The sequence below is a fragment of the Eumetopias jubatus genome, unplaced genomic scaffold (assembly GCF_037043125.1).
Source record: "Eumetopias jubatus isolate StellerSeaLion01/CBP00866 unplaced genomic scaffold, mEumJub1_p1.0 scaffold_4, whole genome shotgun sequence".
NCBI classification, from domain to species: Eukaryota; Metazoa; Chordata; class Mammalia; order Carnivora; family Otariidae; genus Eumetopias; species Eumetopias jubatus.
Window position 1 is genome coordinate 147,159,210 of NW_028274810.1, and position 16,988 is coordinate 147,176,197.

At 42.7% G+C, this 16,988-nt stretch overlaps 1 protein-coding gene across 1 annotated transcript in view; it reads right to left on the reverse strand.

The window, feature by feature from the left end:
- The window catches only part of CPQ (carboxypeptidase Q), a 448,443-nt gene extending 440,273 nt beyond the window's left edge, over window positions 1-8,170 (reverse strand). Inside the window, exon 1 of the mRNA XM_028112909.2 lies at window positions 8,057-8,170. The gene's annotated coding sequence lies outside the window, so the exon portion shown is untranslated. The remainder of the gene's footprint in view (window positions 1-8,056) is intronic.
- Between the last annotated feature and the right edge of the window lie 8,818 nt (window positions 8,171-16,988).

Below are 16,988 nucleotides of genomic sequence, written 5' to 3' on the forward strand. Positions count from 1 at the left end.
CAACTATGACAAAGGAGCAAAGACAGAAGGGAAACTAAACTACCAATCAATAATAACAATAGTGGCTGATATTGGCTGAGCACTTACCCTGCGGGAGGCCTGTCCTAAACGTTTACATTTCTTAAGCCTACAACAAACCTATAGGAAAATGTATTATTCTCCTATTGCTACTGTAACAAATTACCACGAACTTGGTGGCTTAAACAATATAAATTTATTAGCCTACAGTTCTGTAGGTCAGATGTCCAACACAAGACCCACCAGGTAAAAATCAAAGTGCTGGCAGGGCTGCATTCCTTGTGGTGGCTCTAGAAGGGGATGTGTTTTTTGTTTGTTTGTTTTTAAAGATTTTATTTATTTATTTGACAGAGAGACACAGCGAGAGAGGGAACACAAGCAGGGGGAGTGGGAGAGGGAGAAGCAGGCTTCCCTCCGAGCAGGGAGCCCGATGTGGGGCTCCATCTCAGGACCCCGGGGATGTCTGCCTTTTTCCAGCTTTGTGTGCCCACCCACATTCCTTGTCTCATGGCCTCCTTCCGCCATCTTCAAAGCAGACAACATTGCGTCTCTATGGCCAGTCTTCCAGAGTCCCATCTCCCAAACTCTCTGACTCCTCTTCTGCCCCTTTTTCCACTGGTAATTGGGCCCACCCAGATAATCCAAGATGATCTTCCTACTTTAAGGTCAGATAACTAGCAATCTTAATTCCATCTGCAAACTTACTTCTCCTTTGCCACATAATCTATCATATTGACAGGTTCTGGGGAATAGGGCATGAACACAAGCAGTGATAATTATTACCTTCATGTTACAAATGAAGAAAATGAGGCATGGAGAGCCTATGTAATCAGTCCAGGGTCACACAGGTGTTGGTGGCAGAGCTGAGATTTGAACACAGGAAACTGGCCCGTATTCTTAACCATTAAACTCTAAAGAACATGGGTGCTAGTGAGGGATTTGTTTAAGTGGTAAACCCTAAAATTTCGACCGAGTAGGTAATGAAATGTCAGAATAGTGCAGACTTCCAGGATTTGCCCTCTGCGTCTCAAAGAACTTAACAGGGGTTGGTGACCCTCCATACATTCTCTACTCTTCCTACAGCCCCTGGGTTTCGGTAAGCTTTAGCTCAAAAAGCTAATGAAAAGAAAAACCCTATAAAAGAACAGCCAGATGTTTGAGAAATTTTGCAATATAATACACATGGCATTAATGATTTACAACACTTAATCAAATGTAACAAATGCATCTTCAGATTAGTCATGGATAACACAGACCCAATATATTTTGATAATGATAACAGAATCTCAAAATGATGTTCTGGGCACAAAAAGGACGTAGGTATATGAAGGTGGAAGATGAATACGTGAGTGCCTTGACAACATCATGAAAGAGAGAGGATGTTTTCTTTTTGTCATTTCAACCTATTCCAAAGCTAACTGAAAACATGGGCTAAACCAGAGGATTGAGGCACGAGGCCAGCAGGACTCTAGAATTCACTGAAATCTTCATTTGACTTTAACAATCTTTCATAAATGTTCCAAGGAAGAAATGAATTTTCTGCAGAGATTTTATATATATATATATATACATATAATAAAAATAAGAGACATATATAACATGTACATATATACATCACACACATATATATTCACATATAATATAAATAATTGTATTATCTTACTAAGTATGTCATATTATTAGAACTTCCTATATCCCTGTTCGTCCTTATGAATTATATTCATTTTTATTAGTTACATTATTCAAATCCTACCATTAGCCTTTTGTGTCTACTTCATTTGCCATGTAAAAACAGATCTTAAGGTATTCCTCTTTTCTTTTTGTAAGATTTTATTTATTTTTTTGGCAGAGAGAGAGACAGTGCACACAAGCAGGGAGATTGGCAGGCAGAGAGAGAAGCAGTCTCCCCGCTGAGCAAGGAGCCTGATGTGGGACTCGATCCCGGAACCCTGGGATCATGACCTGAGCCGAAGTCACACACTTAACCACCTGAACCACCTAGGCATCCCAATCTTAAAGTATTCCTACAAACTGTTTGGTCATCTTCTCGCACTTCTGACCATTTCCTTTATATATTTTGAGGGTAAGTATTTTTAAATGCTTGGCCCATAAAAAGTCACAACTATTCTGTCTTCCTCACAGATTTTATCTTTCATCAACATAAAACAACTCTGGATCTAATGTAATCCTCTTTCCTTGGAATTATACTTGATTTCATTTTAATAATGATGTAGAATTCAAGGCCCATAAGAGTCTCCGGTTTCCCTATCCGAGCCCATTCTATTTACATTTACACTCATGACTGCCTCTTGTAGGTCCCACCATCAGACTAGGGCGGTGCCAGTGCTGGGCTTTTCTATTTCCCAGCTGAGCTTCGCCCACCCAATGTCCTACTTGTCCGTGCTTTGTAAGCAGTAAAGGTAGATAGATGGATTTAACTGCAAATCATTATGCGCACTTTGTTTTCAATGGTCTCTAATGAATAAGGGATCCAGCTCCAGATCCCCATTTCCATATATGATACTCAAGTTAGAAAAGTCTTCAACATATAATATACTCAATGTAGATGTAGCTTCCTGCAGATGTGTCTTGCTTTAAGCAAACCCCATATCTGAAAGTCTGGATTTATCTAGTGATTAACTGTTCGCTTTATAAAGGGGTTATTTGCTTCATGGAAGATTTAATCATAAGACATATTGTAGATTCTCCTATTGCACTGAAAGTATCATTAGATTTCCATAGGTATTCTCTATATACAACCCCTCATGACCATCCCCACAGTATATAGCAGAAGTGCTGCTAAAGATACTTTCTATCACTACCTCCCTCCTGAGAAATCTTGGCTTTGTTGGCCTTCAAATACCATCTGCTTCACTTTTATATGACACAACATGGGGGCGGAGGGGAACACACTATAAAGGGCCAGGGTTCCAAGGCAAAGCAAGGCTCTGATACAAGAGAACAGAAGTCAGAAGGCTTGGAGCTCTTGCCAGCCAGGGGAGCTGAGGCAAACTACAGCCTGCTTAATACCCAGATTTTTAGTTTATAAAAGAAAGGTAATAGTGCCTTGCTGCACCCACTTTTGAGGGTTCATATAACAATCAAATGTAAAAATTCTTCTTAAATATAAGGTGCCATGCTAATATATTCTTTTTTCCAAGCAAGTCTAATGCCACAACACTAAGAGAATGCTATATCAATCTCCCTTGTTCTTTGTTAGCAACTATTTGTCATACAACTCATTAAATGTTCTGAGAGTTCCTCCTAATCATTACCCTTTTCATTTTACCTTACTCTACCTCTTTTATTCTTCCCTTAGTTCAAAGTCTCCCAACACTTTCTCTGCTAAGTAAGATCAAACCCTTTGCCCAGCACCTCTGAACAATCTCCTATTTGTCTCTTCCTGACAAGTTGAATAAGAGAAGAAACCCCAAGCTTGTGATGTTCTTACCATTAAAGAAGTACAGTCATTTGGAAGAGCCAGCTCAAATGTCTTCTCTATATTCCAAGTCGGCCTACACCTGTGTCGACAGTGGTCAGTCCTCCTCTACACTCCTGCCATTTGTTTATCTTTGCTCCTTTGAACCACTCCTGTCTACGTCGCTCTATTTCGGTTTCTTTGGGTGGCTTATAGTAATCCCTCATGCTTTGAGTGTCCAACTTCTTTTCCTTACCGGAACTTACATAAGAATTGGAGTTCTAACAAACACATGAAATACGACGCAATGGTCATTAGCCAAGTCCAATGTGGTTATTTTTCCCCCCTTCTTTTTAAGAGAGTTACTGAACTGATTTTTCTTTTCAGACTGAGGACCAGTGGTAACGTTCGGCAGGTGTCGACTGTATGATGTGCTAGCGCAGCTACAGTCCAGGCTATAGACTAGGAGTCTCCCCTGGATGTTCCACAGTTGCCTCTACTCACTGTCTTGCTCCTGAAACCTCCTCCTCACCTTATATGTATTAGTCTCTTTAGTGGCATCTCCATTCTCCCAGCCAAGCAAATCTCAAACCTCAGAATTATTTTTGACCTGACTTCCCATATCCAGCTGGTCATTAAATCTCTACTTCCTGAATATCTTTCAAACCTGTGTTAGTTTGGACCCTTACCCTATTTCATCTGGACTATAGCAACGTCATCCTCGTGGTCTTCCCGCTGCCTGGCTCTTCCATCGCCAGTTCCTCCAAAGCATTATTGCTGGAGCTATTTTCTAAAGAAAATCCAATCATAAAACGCCTCTGATGAAAAATTCTGCTTAAAAAAACTCTGAAACAGATTATCCACGGCGTGAAAAGGTCTAGATAACATGGCCCACTCTCACAAGATTTCTCTACTGCGGCCACACACAACTCCCATCTCTCCCTCTGGGAGGGCCACGTTCATCCTCACCGCCTCCTAGGCCTTGCCAACCAGGCCTTGCCAGTGTTGTTCTCTCTGCTTAGAATGCCCTTCTCCTAGCTCGTGGCCCTCAGGCTTCAAAATCAAGTTCAAAACTCACCTGCCCTCTGAAGTCTTCCCCAGCTCTAACCATATCTCTTTGCTAGAAAAATGAATGCCCCCACTTTAACATCACCCTGTGGTGCAATTATTTGTGGAATGGTCACTTCCTACTTAAACTCAGTATCTCGTTCATCTTAATCTGGTGCATAGTACACACTCAAATGGCCACTGAAAATAACATGTGCTAAATAAAATCATAACTAAAGAAAAATTCCAGAGACCTAGAAGCACACTGGTCCTACTTCTTTGCTGCATTAAAGAAACAGGGCCCAGGGGGCACCTGGGTGGCTCAGTCGTTAAGCGTCTGCCTTGGGCTCAGGTCACGATCTCCGGGTCCTGGGATCGAGCCCCCGCGTCGGGCTCCCTGCTCTGCCGGAAGCCTGCTTCTCCCTCTCCCACACCCCCTGCTTGTGTTCCCTCTCTCACTGTCTCTCTCTCTGTGTCAAATAAATAAAAAAAAATTTTTTTAAAGAAAAAAAAAAAAGAAACAGGGCCCAGGAATAAAGAGAAAGGACTAATAATCTGACTGAGGCAAACACAAGAATGGGTTGTTTGTTTTTAAAAGCTAAGTGGTTTAGGGAGGGTAGGGGGAGAAGAAAGTACATTTTAAAGCTCTAGCTCCAGGGCAAGTAATAAAAATTGTTGCTTTAATGTTTTTTTCATAATATTGTGAGCAATGGGAAGATCTATTCTATCACACCAGCCTTCAGGGCAGAAACTTTCAGCCTCCTGAGCTAAATCAAACTGGCATCTGCTCTCAGTTTTTCAAGCAGCCACGATAGGTCTCTGCCTTCCGAGCAGCTAAACCTGACTGACAAAGAAAAAACAAAATAATTTTCCACTTATTTTACAGGCCCCTCTTCTCCTCTTTTGCTCTCAACAATTACTTATAAGGGTCCTGCAGTCTTGTCCCTGGATTACAGGGATATAGTCTTTATACTTTTTCTGCAATAGGAGTTGTTGTTCTTATAAAGGAGGCTGGGAGGCAAAGCCTTCACAAGGACACAAAGCTAGCCCAGGAAATAATAATGCTCTGTACTCACAGTTCAAAGCTCTTAAGCTGACACTAGCTCTTGATGTCACCCATTTTACACTCCCTAAATTGGTTAAGTCTGAAGATGTTTAAAATTAGGATGCATGTGCATTTAGGTCAAAGTATCAGAGTCTACCAGAGTCCCAATGGAATTCAATAATTTTCAAAAGGCTATAACAACCAGTTCTCTATAGTTCAGTCTTAATCATTCCACCCCGAAGCTCCCATCCTAAATTCATTTACCCACAATGCCCCAGAGTTATGTATACCTATCCCAGAACATACATCTCGTTATGTAACATCACACAGACTCTCCTAGCAGAGATTGCCTATGTTTCTGGGGAAACCCTGCCTCCAACTGTCTATATTTTGACTACTTGACTTTCCCATTTTCCAAGCAGTTTCTATTTAGGAAGGCTGAATGGGGATCACAATAGTACCTAGCTCTTAGGTTTATAGTAAGAATTAAATGGGGCAATATAAGTAAAAAGATTAAATATAACAGTGCTTGCTGCATGGTCAGTGCCCCATAAATATCAACTTTTGTTACATTCCATGCCTGAACAACACATGACCTCATAAATGGCTCTTTGGGAAAAGAGTTCAAGAAAGTTGGTCTTTTTCACCAAGTACCACTTTTGGCCCCACTTCTCCCAATAGACTTGAAGCAACTGAAGTAGGTAATATTAATTTTATTTTACTTAACACGTTTGGGACTTTGTGTTTGTTAAATGTAGCATGCAAAAAATATTTTAATATGTTTGTAAAATGACTTTTTAAGTGCCATTAAAAAAATCTCTAAGGCCCTTCCAGCTCCAAAATGTTGTGATCTATAATAACTAATTTCAAATGCATGCAAATTAATAGTGATACAATTCCCCAGACACACTGGAGATATATGGCACTGTCAGGCTGGGCTGCACTGGAAACAGGTTAGACCCAGGCCCAGGAGCCTCTGGCAATGTGGAGTAAAATCTTGCCTCTCCTTCTCCCCACCAGCCTGGAGTCTATTATTCTCTTCTTGAGCTCCCAGATCCTTTTGTAACAGATGTGGAGAAGAATAAGGAATGAGCTGTAATTTGCAGAAAAGAAAGTAGGGCCAAGATTCTACAGAGTCCCAAACAGATAGGCCGAAGTGAGCAGAATTCCATGACGTCACCTACATCTCACCTTTAACCCCTGATGAAAGAGAATCCTAGAAGTCTAACTCAGGAAGGGGCCTCACCAACCCTCCCTCATCTGGGGGGATTAAGAAACTGAGACCTAAAAAGATCAAACGACAAGTCCAAAGTCATCTGGCTTTTCTGGAACTCAAGTCTGGGAACCTACAGAGCTGATGTAGTATTAAAGCAGTCTCAGCCTATGTTACTTCCAAAGCATCCGCACAGATAAATGTCTCTCATTTTCCTCTCTGGACTACATTCAGCCTGCTTCAGTTACTCACAAACCAGCTAGTACCTATCTCAGGAAAACAAGATTCTTCACAAACTTGAATTCAAGAGAAATGTCTGATTTTACAAAAAGTTACTAAAAGCAGAGTCATGTGTTTCTACCTTTAGATTCACCCTTATCTTTCAGAAACACAGTAAATATTATAGTGGCAATGATTCTTCAAAAGTCCGCAGCAGAATACAAAACACAAGCAAGAAAAAGCCTAGGCATATTTTAAGCAACACATTTACAGAAATCTACCCAAACTGGAAATAGGAGGGGACGCTTCTGGTGCTTATTCTCTTTAAAAACAGCGTAAAATAAAGCTCTTTTGAAGTGAATGGCTCGGTCTACAAGAGTGCAACATTAGCACGATTTTTCGGGAAAACTATCCACCACCGGACGATGAGCCATAAGCCTGTGTCTGCACTGCCTCCACTCCGTATTTGCATTCCTTCCTGGGCAATCATTCACTTACTCAAGAGTTAACTCATCAGTTCTATTTCATGGGCCCTGGCTCATCCCTTCAGTTGCTGAGGGAGTACCCCCGAGGCCCCCACAAGCCGGACAGGCTCTGCCCTCGCGGAACTTGGAAGTCTGAGCGGAGGAGCCTAGGCGTGCACACCAAAAGCGAAAGCACAAGGTAAAAGGCGGAGAAGCACCTCCAAGGAGCTCGGAGAAAGGGCCCTGGAGGCCCAGGGGAGCGGGGAGCCCGTCCCAGATGCGGGGAGGGCAGCCCCGCGCGGCCCGGGGCTGGGCCCCGACCCGAAGGGCTGGCGGGAGCCGCTCTGGGCAAGGCGCCGCCACGGCCGCGCTCGCTGCGGTTCCGCAGCACCCGGCGCCCTGCCGACGCCGGCGCTCGGCTTCCAGTCTCTGGGCCCGGTCCTCCCCGGTCACGGAAGCCGCACGGCCCGCCCGTCTCCCGTGGCCTCCCAACCCCGTCCGTCAGTCGCTCCCACGCATGAGCGACTTAGAAGGCCATCCCCGGGGCCGGCACCCGCTCAGCCCAACCGCGGGAAGAGCCCGAGCCTCCACCCTCCCCGCCCGCGAGCACGGCGGGCCTGCGGCGAACGCACCTGTGGGGCCGATCGGGGGCGGCGGCGGCGGCTGCGGTACCCGGGGCCACACTCGCGGCCCAGCTTTCAGGTGGTGGCGGCCACACCCCTGACGCGCCCGGAGCCCTCTGCGCCGTCGGGTGACTGCGGCCCTGCCCCCACTGCGCCGCGGGCGGAAAGGCCAGGCGCGGCGGGCCGGAGGGGCTGGAGGGGAGGGGGGGGTGGACACGGGCGCCGGGGGGGGGGGCACGGGCGCCGGGGGGGGCTCGGGGGGCCCGGGACTCCACCTCCAGAACGCCAGGGGGCCCCTGGGGCTCAGGCGACCCGAGGGCCATAGGTCGATCAGATGGCTTCTCACCTTCTGAGTTCTGGCGCCCGTCGGAAAATTGAGAGTTTCAAGCTGGACCCTGGGCCCCTATGGTCTTTGCTTGTCTGTAGAGGGACGAAGAGACTCAGGAGTTGCCTTCAGACCCTGGCGGTCTCCGGGGCCTGGGGTTCTGGGCCACAGGGTGTTCCCGAAAGTGTGTAGCCTCAGGTAAGGCGAAAGACTTGGCAGAGGTGAGGTGTGCTTTATTTAATGAGTGGCTGTGCAGGTAGGGAAGGACGGAGCTGTGAGGCTGCAAGGAGAACGCGACAGGTTAGGGCCTGTCTCCGAGCTGGCAAACGAAGGCTTTGCTGTCAGACGCTGATTATTAAACCGTTATTCTCCAGAAGCCTGGGTGGCTCGGTCGGCTAAGCGGCTGCCTTCGGCTCAGGTCATGATCCCAGGGTCCTGGGATGGAGCCCGCATCCTCCTCTCCCTGCTCAGCAGGGAGTCTGCTTCTCCCTCTGCCTGCCGCTCCCCCTGCTTGTGCTCGCTCGCTCTCTCGCTCTTTCTCTCTGGCAAATAAATAAAATCTTAAAAAACAAAACAAACAAAAACAACGTTATTCTCCCATTTGGCCCAGTGCAGGGATTGCTAGAGAGGTGGTGGGGATGGTCCTGGGGGAGATGAACCAAGCTGGGAGATCCAGAAGAGTCCATTCTATCAGTTTATGCATTATTTGTAGGAGAGTGCCCGAGAACAAAAGACACTCATCTGATCACCTGGTGTAGCTCATCTCAACAAGTTACATGCATTCCTGGTCACAGAGTGTGTGCTCAAGTATTTCCAACGTTTCATGTTTTGATAAATTTGAATTTCTTTGTTTAACCACACTCATCAAATACAAACAGTTATCTTTGTGAAACACAGAGCAATTCAAGTCTCCCCTCTTAACCAGAAAAAAAAAAATCTTTAGTTAAAAAAAGAGAGAGAAAAACCACATGCTCACTGGGGGGGAAAAAGTGTAAAGTGTGCAATGTCCATTTACCTATATACTCAGTTAATAATCTCTGTAAACTTTTATTAACCCTGTTTGCCCACGGAATAAAGTATGAATTTTGAGACATTCAAGTTTTCTAGAACTTCCTTACAATGTGATCCTGGCCCACTCTTGCAGGTTCATCTCTGTGGTGCTATATCCAACCTCATTGAATTACTTTTTTCTCAAACTATCTGGAGCAAAAGACAAGTTTTTATTACTTCCAATCAGTCATGGACTGTTACTTTTGTAAGATACAATTAAAAACTTGCTACAGGGGCACCTGGGTGGCTCAGTGGGTTAAATGGGCAGACTCTTGATTCTGGCTCGGGTCATGATCTCAGGGTCATGAGAATCTGCCCCCCAACTTGGGCACCCCGCTCAGCAGGGAGTGTGCTTGAGGATTCTCTCTCTCTCCCTCTCCCTCTGCCACTCCCCCGCCCCAACCCTGGCTTGCTCGTGTTCTCTCAAATCAATCAATCAATCTTTAAAAACTTGCTAGAAAAAGTAGAAACAAGGCACAAAAACTACAAGCCCCAGTGTTCATTATGAGTGTACAACAAGTATACAAGTACAAAATTACTCCGTCAGTTTGTCTTTGTTTTCTTCTAACTTCTAAATGTTTACTCTCAATATCTATATTTAGCTCATTGTGGACCAGTAAGAACAGTTCACAGATTGGCAATGATGATCACACTTTAAGTGGCACTGACTTGCTGTTCTTTAAATGTGTCAGATACTTTTAAGCTTCTGGGCCTTTTCTCATGTTATTCTTTCAGTGCTGATCAAAGTCCTTCTCATTCAAAGTTCATCTCATAATGTAATAGTAATAATAGCTTAGTATTTATTGAGTGCTCTATGCTAACTAAGACTTTTCATGCATTAACTGAATTTTTATCAACCCTATGAGCTAGGTATTATTATTATTATTATTATTATTATTATTATTCCTACTTTACTGAGCAGGATATTGAGGATTAGAGAAGTCAAATCACATAACTAGTAAGGTGCAAAGTTCACATTCTAAACTGAGCCAGCCTGATTCCAGAGCCCATGCAGTCAACCAGGATGCTGGGCCCTCCTCCATGGAACTGCCCATTTGCTTTGGAGTTAAAGTTAATCCACTCCTTACTTGTACTTCCACAATATATTTTCCCCCATTGGTTTTCTTTCACATCTGTTTCCTACACTAGGCTTTAAGCTTCTGAGTACAGTGATATTTGTGTATCTCCATGGCTCTTAGTGTTGCTTTCTCCAACTAGAACATCCTTTATGCCCTCAATTCTGCTCATAATAACCACTGGAAAACAAGCTCATCCTTATCTTTGTATTACCACATCTTTTGTGCTTACTTCATGTTATAATTATTTATGTCTGCATCCCCTAGGTACCCAGGACATTCAGCTATCTTATCAAAGAGGTTTTTATTTATTTAAACAAGCACTTCCATAGCACTTAGGATATGCCAAGTACTGTTCTCAGAGCTTTACAATCTCATAAGCAGCCCTATAGGGGAGGTATTATTTTATCACCGTATAACCCAGGAGGAAACTGAGGCACAGAGAAATTACTAGTAAGATACTAGGAAGCAGCAGAGTCAGCATTCCAAGCCAGGCAACCTGGCTCCGGGCTTGATTTCTCAACCACCGTGTTGTACTGATTTTCCACTACACCAGGTGGTCTTCCTGCTGAAAACACTTCAGTGACTTTGCACTCCTCTTAGGATAAAAGTGAAACTCCTTAGGGGAGCCTTCAAAACTCTCTGTGGCCTTAGCTCTGCACCTGCCTCTCCCACCAAGCTTCCCAGCTCCCTTCTAGCCATATTTGTCCACTTTACCTTGCTCCTGAGGTTCATACTCTTTCTGACCACAGCACATGTTGTTCCTTTGGCCTGGAATGCTGTTCCCTCACCTTGTTCCTTCTTCAACCCAAAATTATCCTTCGGATTTTAGCTCAGGAAAATCTTCTTGGACTAGGTCAAATATCCTCTGACACATTAAAGCATTTTTTTGTTTTTAACATAATTATTTTATATTTTATATGTGAATATTTGCCTAAGGTCAGTCTCTCCCTTTCAACACTGTAAGCCCCATGATGGCAGGAGCTATCTGATTGTCCCTCCTTTATCTCCTCAGCTACTACAATGGTAGCTGACACAAAGTAGGCAGTGGATAGATAATCACTGCATAAATGAAGAAATAAATAGTATTCAGAGTGTTATGAAAACTTAGGAGGGTCACAGTATTGTGCTGCTAAATGTTTACCAACCAATTAAAAAAAAAAAGACCTGATTTGTGCCATTTGCCAATTTCTGTGGCATAAATACTCCCTCCATGGCCAATATGACATCACGCAATGCTGGAAGTAGGAAGGGATGTAAGCAACTGACTTTGGGGGTTGTACCCCTTGGCTCCAGCACACCACTCGATGGGCACCAACGTAGTGGGGCAGAGACTGGCGCACAGAGCCCGGGAAAGCTGCTTAGGGATCGAAGCTGGGATTTGAAATATGAGTAGAAGACAGGTTTGGGAGGTAGACACATGTGTGGAACAAACAACTGACAAAGCAGATGGGGGTTGGAGAAGGAAAGGAGAGAGTTCAGTGGGGCTGACCCGTACATCGGAAAAAGAGTGTTGTAAATCTTAATAATGCAATATATGTTAAGAAAAAAAAAGAGAAGAAGAAGATAGCAGGAGGGGAAGAATGAAGGGGGGTAAACTGGAGGAGGAGACGAACCATGAGAGACGATGGACTCTGAAAAACAAACTGAGGGTTCTAGAGGGGAGGGGGCTGGGGGATGGGTTAGCCTGGTGATGGGTATTAAAGAGGGCAGGTTCTGCGTGGAGCACTGGGTCTTACATGCAAACAATGAATCATGGAACACTACATCAAAAACTAATGATGTAATGTATGGTGATTAACATAACAATAAAACAATTTAAAGGAAAAAACAAGAGTGTTGTAAATCTTGGTAAAGTTAAGATATCCTTATGAGAAGCAAAGGCAGGGCGCCTGGGTGGCTCAGTTGGTTAAGCGACTGCCTTCGGCTCAGGTCATGATCCTGGAGTCCCGGGGTCGAGTCCCACATCGGGCTCCCTGCTCAGCAGGGTGTCTGCTTCTCCCTCTGACCCTCTTCCCTCCGGTGCTCTCTATCTTTCCTTCTCTCTCTCTCTCGAATAAATAAAAAATAAAAATAAAATCTAAAAAAAAAAAAAAGAAGCAAAGGCAAACTGGCTTAAGCAGGTCAGTGGCATGGTGAAGTTAGCATTTTGGAGACATTTCTCTGGCTACCTCTCCCAAATGGGCTGGCATAGTGTAGCCACCCAAAGAAGAGATGCTGATGAACAGAATCAGGACAGAGATGAAGAGAAAGTGCGGACAACTATGAAAGAGAGCCTGGGAGGAAGTGTTTTGCATGGAAATAAGGGCAACAGGGCAGTCTGGCCGTAAGCAGGCCTAAACTGCCACCCTAGTTTCAGGAGGTGGAACCCAGGGGCTGGCCTTGACGATAAGCATAGACTTTAAAAACAGGGAGATAGGGCGTGGGTTCTGATTTAGCCACTTTTTAGCTGTGACTGGTCATTTAAATTCTCTGGGTTTTCAGCTTTCTTTTCTGCAAAAAAATGAAAAAAATACAGTAAGAACACCTCACATGGCAATTCTGATGATTTGGAAATGGATGTCAAGGTAACTTACAGTGTGTGGCACTAAATAGGTATAAAACAAATTTTAAAAATTTAGCAGGAAAGAAATAGGAAATAAGTTAGGCATCCTCTGGTTTATATGAGTGGTCTTCAAATGTGAATGCGTGTACTGTTCTCAGAGCTACTTGATTTTGAAGATGGCTCTACCACTAACCAGAGCTTTACAATCTCCTAAGCAGCCCTAAAGGGCTACTTGATGACCATTAATATCATCCAAACTGAGATAGTTAGAGAGTGACAGGGGTGCTCTTAATAATTACACCAGGACAACAGTAGCCCTAAAGGGCTACTTGATGACCAATAATATCATCCAAACTGAGATAGTTACAGAGTGACAGGGGGTGATCTTAATAATTACACCAGGACAACAGTAGCATGTGGTCATCTTAGTACTCAAGGACTTTCCAAGAGGCAGACGGGCATGGAGAGTTTTAAGTTACCAGTTTCAACATCCAGAACCTCAAAGGTCATATTGTCTCCTTCCAAACATTGATTTGCCTGAAAGGTGTCTCTTATAATTGCCTTTCTCCTGCTTTCCAAAAGAAAAAATTCCTCTCACAATACCCCACACCTCTCCAAAATGCATTGCCCTGAGGGAAAAGATGTCCCAGAAGCCAGGCTAAGGGATATTTTGATATTTCCTTTAAACAAAGGTGCATAAACACCTGTGACTCCCATGTATCTCATGAAGTTTCATTTTCAATCGCTTACATTTATGTTCGATAATTATTTATTAAATGTATAATATATTTATATTTTAATAAATTATGTACTATCAGTAATTAAAATAATTCAATTCAGGAAATTTTTTTAAAGTTTATGAAAACTTTAAATTCCAGTAGTTAACATACAGTGAATATTCGTTTCAGGTATATAATTTAGTGATTCAACAATTCCATACAACACCCGGTGCTCATTACAAGTGCCCTCCTTAATCCCCAATACCTACTTCACCCATCCCGCCAACCACCTCCCCTCTGGTGATCATCAGTTGTTCTCTATGGTTAAGTCTGTTTCTTGCTTTGTCTCTCTCTCTTTTATTTTCCCCTGCTATGCTCATTTGTTTTGCCTCTTAAATTCTACATATAAGTGATATCATATGGTATTTGTCTTTCTCTGATTGACTTATTTCACTTAGCATAGTACTGTCTATCCACATCACTGCAAATGGCAAGATTTCATTCTTTTTTATGGCTGAATAATATTCCATTGTAAATGTATGCCACATCTTCTTTATCCATGAATCAGTCGATGGACACTTGGGCTGTTTCCATAATTTGGCTATTGTAGATAATGCTGCTATAAACATTGGGGTGCATGTATCTCTTTGAATTAGTATTTTTGTATTCTTTGGGTAAATACCTAGTAGTACAATTGCTGGATCATAGGGTAGCTCTATTTTTAACTTTTTGAGGAACCTCCACACTGTTCTCCAGAGTAGCTGCACCGGCTTGCATTCCCACCAACAGTGTGGGAGGGTTCTCCTTTCCCCACATCCTTGCCAACACCTATTGTTTCCTGCATTGTTGATTTTAATCATTCTAACAGGTGTGAAGTGATACCTCATTGTCATTTTGATTTGCATTTCCCTGATGATGAGTGATGTTGAGCATCTTTTCATGTGTCTTTTGGCCATCTGTATGTTTTCTTTGGAAAAATGTCTGTTCATGTCTTCTGTCCATTTTTTAATTGGATTATTTGTTTCTTGGGTGTTGAGTTTTGTAAGGTCTTTACATATTTTGGGTACTAACCCTTTATCCGATATGTCATTTGCAAATATCTTCTCCCATTCTGTAAGTTGCCTTTAGTTTTGTTGATTATTTCCTTTGCTGTGCAGAAGCTTTTTATTTTGATGAAGTCCCAATAGTTTATTTTTGCTTTTGTTTCTCCTGCCTCAGGAGACAAATCTAGTAAGAAGTTGCTAAGGCCAATGTCAAAGAGGTTACTACCTGTGTTCTCCTCTAGGATTTTAATGGTTTCATGTCTCACATTTAGGTCTTTAATCCATTTTGAATTTATTTTTGTATATGGTGTAAGAAAGTGGTTCAGTTTCATTCTTTTGCATGTTGCTGTCCAGCTTTCCCAGCACCATTTGTTGAAGAGATTGTCTATTTCCCATTGGATATTCTTTCCTACTCTATCAAAGATTAATTGATCATATATTTTTGAGTTCACTTCTAGGTTTTCTATTCTGTTCTATTGATCTATGTGTCTATTTTTGTGCCAGTACTATACTGTTTTGATCACTACAGCTTTGTAATATAACTTGAAGTCCAGGTTGTGATCCTCCAGCTTTGCTTTTCTTTTTCAAAATTGCTTTGGCTATTCAGGGTCTTTCATGGTTCCATAAAAATTTTAGGATTATTTGTTCTAGCTCTGTAACACAGGAACTTTTTTAAAGTTAAATTTACATGTGTATTTTTTATTGTGGAGAAAAAGTATGATGGAGCAATCAACAAAATATTTTGAAGCTAAAAAACAGTGGGATAAAATTTTGCATGAGGATCATTAGGATGGAAAAATAACGTCATGGAAGGAAAGGAACAATGCAAAATTTTTGATTAAAAGAGTTTTTCAAGAATTTTTTTAACAGATGATGGTTAATATCCAACCATTCCAGAACTTAAATTCCATGGGATACATTTAGAAGAGTGACATAAGGGCACCTGGGTGGCTCAGTCAGTTGGGCATCCGACTCTCGATTTTGGCTCAGGTCATGATCTCAGGGTTGTGAGATTGAGCACCACATAGGGCTCTGTGCTGGCATGGAACTGCTTAAGACTCTCTCTCTCTCTCCCTCTCCATCTGCTCCTCCCCCCACCCCTGCTCAAGCTTTCTCTCTCTCCCCTCCCCCTCTCTAAAAACAAAGAAGAGGGATATAACAGTTTTATTTTGAAACATCAATATTTACAACATGCTCAAAACTTTATTCTTTGCAACTATTAACCTCACAATGAAAATTATAGAAGTAATGTTACTCGGTGGTACTCAATGTTAATAATAGCTAATACTTCTTGATACTTAACTCTATCATAAACACTCAACTAATGCAGTTTAATTCTCACATGATTCTATGAGGTACATTTCTATGAATCATAGATGAGTAAACTGAGGCATGGAACAGTGTCTTTTTGTTTTTCAAGTACTTTAATAAAACAACTGGTTAGTGGTAGAGCCATCATTCAAAATCAAGTAGTTTGACTCTAGAGCCTTCCCTTGAAACCACTATACCTTACTTTTCTTCCCTAGAGGCCCCTTGCACATCTCAGTAACCTTAGTTATTACCAGGTTTGAGGAGAAATTCTCTATTTGCAAGTGAAACTGTTCACTGTGCTAGGGTCCCTTCTTGCCATTTTTTCTCCCCTCCTGACTTTCCAACCCTTTGCATATCACTTCACACAAAGAAAATGTTATCTTTAAGTCATCATAGGGTGAATAAGGCATTTCATTGCAGGAGGTGGCCAGCTCAAATAGTTTCAGTTTCCCCACACCTGGCTTGACCACCCTGAGGGTTGAGTAGAATCTATGCCTCCACATACTGCAGCTCATTCCTGGCACTCAGTATGCCAAGGCACACAGGTTGGGAAGCTCTAATATAGATACAACTGAAGTCTATACTCTCTTTTTCCTTTGACATGGACTTGCAGAAATAACTGATGGGTCTTTATTTTGCCAGTTATCCTGATTAGCTTGGCAATATAGAAAAATGTTTCTTTTGTCAAAGTAGACATTACAAGAATATTACAGTTAAGGAGAGTGTTACAGTCAGATGCTGTCCCTCAACTAACAAAAGTCAACATTACCTTAAAAGCACAGGCCCCAGATGGCGTCACTTAATGATAGGCTAAGTCACCAAACCAGGACTTAACACCTAACTGCAGTTTTCAACCTCTCCTAGAAATGTAG